Source organism: Macrobrachium nipponense, chromosome 15, assembly GCF_015104395.2.
Source record: "Macrobrachium nipponense isolate FS-2020 chromosome 15, ASM1510439v2, whole genome shotgun sequence".
Lineage (NCBI taxonomy): Eukaryota > Metazoa > Arthropoda > Malacostraca > Decapoda > Palaemonidae > Macrobrachium > Macrobrachium nipponense.
In genome coordinates this window covers 89,123,956-89,130,262 of record NC_087208.1, presented here as the reverse complement: position 1 = coordinate 89,130,262, position 6,307 = coordinate 89,123,956, and positions in this window count along the sequence as shown.

Sequence of the window (6,307 nt, the reverse complement as noted above, 5' to 3'; positions counted from 1 at the left end):
ATATGTACCAATCATCGTACCAATATTATTTATTGTATTAATATTGTTAAGAGGATAATACCAAAGTATGGGAGTATAAAACAATGAAAAATATATCATGATGTTTATTTACAATTATTTACATTTGCTTGGTTACGTTTTATTACAGAGTTCTTTGGGTCCTCTACTCGTCAGTAGCTGGTCGTCCTCAAGGAAACACCATTCGCTCTTGCCATTCCACTGCGCCTGCATCTGATGAGTAGTGCTGGGCCAGATAATCTCTGACGGCCTTCGCTCGACGTGTGTAGTTTGGTCCCCTTCTTGCCATGAATCGTTCCATGAGGTTCAGTGACTCTTCCCTCCAAGTACCTGCTACGACGTTATGGTGCTGGTCCTCATAGTCGACGTTGGTGCCAGCAAGTGGGTAGCGTTGCAGTGCCAGGTTGCGCATGACATGCGCACAAAGTTATCTTCTTGCACACCTGTACGTCCTGTTGCATCGTCGTCCCGAAATCTCGCCATCTCATCTGCAGCAGGCCGAATGCGTTTTCCACCACACGACGAGCGCGAGATAATCTGTAGCTGTATATTCGTTCGGTGGGATCTTGTGATTGGTGGGAGTAGGGCTTCATCAACCACGTATTGAGAGCGAAGGCATCGTTGGCGACTATGTGGAAGGGGATGGGTTCGTCGTCGTTGGGCAGATTTCTGTCTTGTGGGAGTCCTGCTCGGCTGTTTGCGATGGCCCTGGCCAGGTTGCACTCCTGCCGGGTTCTCCATCTACAGCACCTCCTTCTGCACCGATGTCGACAAACAGGAACAGGAACTTGTACTTTGCATCGGAGAGGGCCATGAGGACGATGCTTTGAAACTTCTTGTAATTGAAATACAGTGATCCTCCACCTTTGGGTTTCTTGATCACGATGTGCTTCCCATCCAGGGCTCCCACACAATTGAAGTAGTTCCACTTGGAGGCGAAGCGTTTTGCTACGCCATTCCATTCTTCTGGTGTCTTGGGGCACTTCATCACTTCTGGTTTGTATATGTCAATAATGGCTTGGCAGACTACTGGGATAAATCGGCATATGGAACTCTTGGAGACTCTGAAGCTGTATTGCAGGCTTGTATAGGAGTTCCCCCTTGCCATGTGGCGGAGAGTGACCGTCAACTTGAGTCCCACCTCTAGTGCATGCAGCATGTTCGTGTCCTTCTTCTTCAACAGGGGCGTCAGCCTTTCGACCATCTCCTCGAACAATTCAGGGTAGATTCGTAGAAAGTTCTTGTGTCCTTTGCGGTCCTCCTTGTTCAGTTCTTGTAGCAGCTGGTCATAGTCCCCATGTAGTTGCCGCCGTGTCAGCCACTCCCGAGCCAAAATCCGCCCTGCCCTGCCGTCCGTTCTGCGTGGCGCTAGTGGCTGTGGCACCCTAGTACGTCTTCTCAACCCGTCGAGGACCTGGACTGCACATAGACACAGGACAGCTACCAAAAATCTCTGGGTCTCCTGGGGTGAGAGGCTGTTGAGGTCCATATTGCATGCTGGTTCGGCGTGGAATGAAGGATGTGCTTGGCAGGCCTCTATATATGCCCAAGGTTCATATCTGGCACGGTGTGGCACGATGTAGCACGGTGCACGTGAAAAAATCGTGCAATTTTGCAATTCGTGACTTGTGCGGATGTACGCACACTACGCAACAACACCGCAACCCACCCACAACACACTGCTACACGGAGTAACAAAGCCGCAAGAGCGCGTGGCCTGGCATAGCAACAACTTGACGCTACGGTCACTTTGCCTTAAATGTACGAGTTCCGAAATGAAGCATTAATGTAGAAACGCTTCAGGAATAAAGATCCTAACAGCTCACATTAAAGTTATACATACATACATACACACACACACACACACACACACATATATATATATATATATATATATATATATATATATATATATATATATATATATATATATATGTGTGTGTGTGTGTGTGTGTGTGTGTGTGTGTGTGTGTATATATATTTCTGTAAAAGAAAGCTATAGAGATGGCTTTGTCTCAAGTTAGAGGGCTGCAAATTGGTACGTTGATTATCCAACTTCCATTCGTTAAACATACCAAATTACAGCCCTCTAGCCTCGGAAGTTTTAATCTTTTTAAGGTTTCAAAATGATCGTGCGTCTGGCAACACAACAACACAGGCCACCACGCCACGGCCGGCTGAGTTTCATGAGCCGTGGCTGAGAGTTTCATACAGCAAACTTTTCCGCCGAGATTAAACTACAGCACCTTTGTTTCAGTTCCTCCGTGGCCATATATTAATATATATATATATATATATATAGAGAGAGAGAGAGAGAGAGACAGAGAGAGAGAGAGAGAGAGAGAGAGAGAGAGAGAGTATGGCCACGGAGGACTGAAACTAAGGTGTAGTAGTTTATTCTCAGCAGGAAAAGTTCTCTGTAATCCACAAGATAAACACCAACTGGCGTCTAATCGTTTTGGTTAAAGTGAAACTTCAACAAGTTTTCTGTACAGCATATAATGCTGTATGAAACTCTAAGCCATGGCTTATGAAACTCAGCCGGCCTTAGTGGCCTGTGTTGTTGTGGTGCCAGATGCACGATCATGGCTAATGGAGGGTGGATGATCAACATACCAATTTGCAGTCCTCTAGCTTGAGACAAAGCCATCTCAACGGTTTTCTTTTACAGAACACACATATATATATATATATATATATATATATATATATATATATATATATATATATATATATATCTAACAACGGGAGCACCGCCCCGTTGTTCACATAGGTAATGTTAGCCATAGCGGAAGGCGAACTAATTTTGGTAACACTTTCTCCTCCCTCTCTCTCTCTCTCAGACTCTGGCAATAGCCCTCTCTCTCTCTCTCTCTCTCTCTCTCTCTTCTCCTCTCTCTCTCTCTCCATCCATCTTCCCCTTCATCATCTAAGGTCACCAAATCAGAGTCGGAACTACAAAAATATACGTTTATTCAAAGCAAAGTACTAATTGAATAATTCAGATTCTTACAGGATAATTATTAGAGTGATAACTCATAGTTCAAGTAACTTAGATAACCCTCGGTAAATGATAGTCTTAATCAGTAATAGTCAAACACCAATTATCTCTTCTCCAAAATATAGTCCCTTCCACAACAGGACACAGCCCCCCTCACTTGGACACTTAGTCCCCTCCACTAGGACACTTAGTCCCCTCCACTAGATCCGCCTGTTTAAAAGACAGGAGAACACACTAGTGAGCACACACAATTGTAAAGACAAAGTCAAAAGATTAAATGAAATAGAACATCTTTACAAAAATGTCAAAAACAGAGGAAGCCACATCTTTGGCTAAATCACAATAACTCTTACCCATTGCAGCTTGGAATGTCACACACTGAAACAAATATAACTTTCGCAGAGCTATCGCGGCATTCTGCCTTTTCTCCCCAAAGCAGCCGTCTCCCTAGTTCTTGGCTAAACCAAGCCATTAAGAACGGACATAGCTCGTACACGTACACATGAATTCACACTCTTCGTCAACGTCCTGAAACTACTTTCAACTGGTTTCAAAGTCACCTTCTCTCAAACGCACATAACTACGGAACGATCATTGACCTGCTTAGGTACATCACGCCACCCAAAAAGGTACATCAGCATTCTTATGCTGTAGCCCGAACTCTCAGTCTCCAAGGAAGTTAAAAATGATGAATCTGTACATTCCTCCTACAATTATATATATATATATATATATATATATATATATATATATATATATATATATATATATATAGTATATATATATATATATATATATATATATATATATATGTGTGTGTGTGTGTGTGTGTGTGTGTGTGTATAGTATACTTACACGCATGCATGTATGTGTATACAGGGGTATGTAAACATATACAAAACAAACATACACTCACAAACACGCACACATATTTCATGTATGTATGTGTGTATGTATGTATATCATATATCTATATATATATATATATATATATATATATATATATATTATATATCTATAAACTATATATATATGTTATATTATACTATAGTTGAAGAGAGGGCCCTTTGTCACAGTAAACTATTATTTGGAACGCAACGCATCTCTCTCTCTCTCTCTCTCTCTCTCTCTCTCTCTCTCTCTCTCTCTCTCTCTCTCTCTACTCTCTCTCTCTCTCTCTCTCTCTATAGGGCTTCAAAAATTCCATTATCAGAAAAATTACTCCATGTTATCCGAATAGAGAATTTATTTTTGCTGTGCTACATTACATCCAGTGGTGGAATCTCTGGCAAGATTACAATAATGATGAAAAGTTAGTAGTGCCTCGTAAAAGGACGATGCCTGGGGATTATCCGGGATTAAAGCACGTAATTTCCTCTGTTTCCTATCTGTATTTCTTTTAACCTATTTACGGTCTAGATTGAGTTCGGGAACACCTGACGCCCTTCGATATATTTTTCTAACTTTGAAGGAAATTTTTACCGCCTGACGATAACTTAACTAATAGATGCTTATCCCTCACAAACAATAAGAGACAAATGAATTATGAAAATTACTAATAAAACTCACTATTACATTGTTATTGACCCGTGGTCAAAATTCCAGTAAAGAGTATAATAGCAATAATGAAAACTGGACAACTTAAAATGGTAATCTACGGTATCTTTAATATGCTGCAACGAACAGTATCGACATAACTATTGGCAAAATTCAAAACACTTTTGTAGTGGTACTGACTCCCATATAAAACAACTACAGATAATTAGTCGGATATTGTCAACAATCAAACAACTTTTGGTGTATATGTATGTATTATATATATATATATATATATATATATATATATATATATATATATATATATATATATATATATATATATATATATATATATATATATATATATATATATATATATATATTCAAGTCCCAAATTAGCTCAGAATTATTTTTTGCGGTTTTTATATGATTGATAATAATGTGTGAAGGTATGTGCGGGCCCGAGTCTGTTTTAAATTACCTTGTTTTAACAGAGAACCAGTTATTTATATCAGGAATAATTTTCTCTAAGGTTACAAACCGTGGCAATCAATCTAATCATATTTCAGCACTTAGAAATGACGTTATATAAAGCCGCAACGAACGAAACCTTCACCCTTGCCACCTCCTACCGGTCAGCAGTGCTTCATATTTTATTGATAACGGTCTGTTTCGGGTAAACAGTAAGCCCTATTTAGCACGATAACGTACTATTAGACTATTTGGCTACAGTCATCATTCTGTACACAATAGTACACGTATTTCGCATGAAGAACAATAGGTGGATCGGTTGCGGTTTTAAAACGTTTAGTAACCGGATAAGCGGATTTCTGAGATGTCTATCATGCTGCAGTCATAAGGAAAAGCTCTTGAAAACGAGATTTAAGACTATTTTAGCTCGAGGCAGTTTATTGGTTATGGCGAAGATACCCATGGTACTAGGAAATTTATTTGCCTGGCAAAGCTCTTAGTAGATATCTAACTTCTATTTGGAGGTCCAAAGAGGATTTGCTTGCCAAACAAACCAAACCGATCTCTTTAAATAGAGCAGTGTGCTGATATCTCATTTCATACATTCGCATGTGTTCCATGTATATGTGGAAAAGCTCTGCCTAGTCTCATTATTGACACATAATTTAACGTATTTCGATCCTTTGGTGTGAAATATTTCACTTGCTAAATACAAAACAATGAAAAAAGAAATTTGGATAGAAATGAATAGGTGCTGGTCACCACGATGTCACCATGTTAACGATTTCTGATGTCTTCTTTACGGACTCCGTGCAAAAAAAAAGGATCAAGCGAGAAAAACTGACTAACTGGTAACATTATGTACTTGATTCCACCCCCGCAGCGCAGAGGAGTTTATAAGCAATTAGTGCGCCTTTGACCATGTGCTGATGTGTTTAAGTTCGTCACTGATATAAATTGCCCCCCACCGCCCCCCTTATTTAGATTTGTTTTTTCTATTTACGGTGTAATTGACGGCGTCATAACAATCCCAAACAAATACACCCCATAATGGTTAAGTGTGTTTCGTAATGCCATAAACCTAGGTTAGCAATAAGTAAAAAGTAGTTATAAGCAGACCGTCCGAAATGGCAAACCTTTTAAAATCTAGTAACAGAATTTTACGGAACCAAAGAGCGTCGGTTACCCGAGCCCTTCCCACCATCGTAAGTCACCTGTAAGGCCGCAAGAAGTCCCCCCACCCCCTCTCCACCCATACCCACACTGCGATGCCATTAA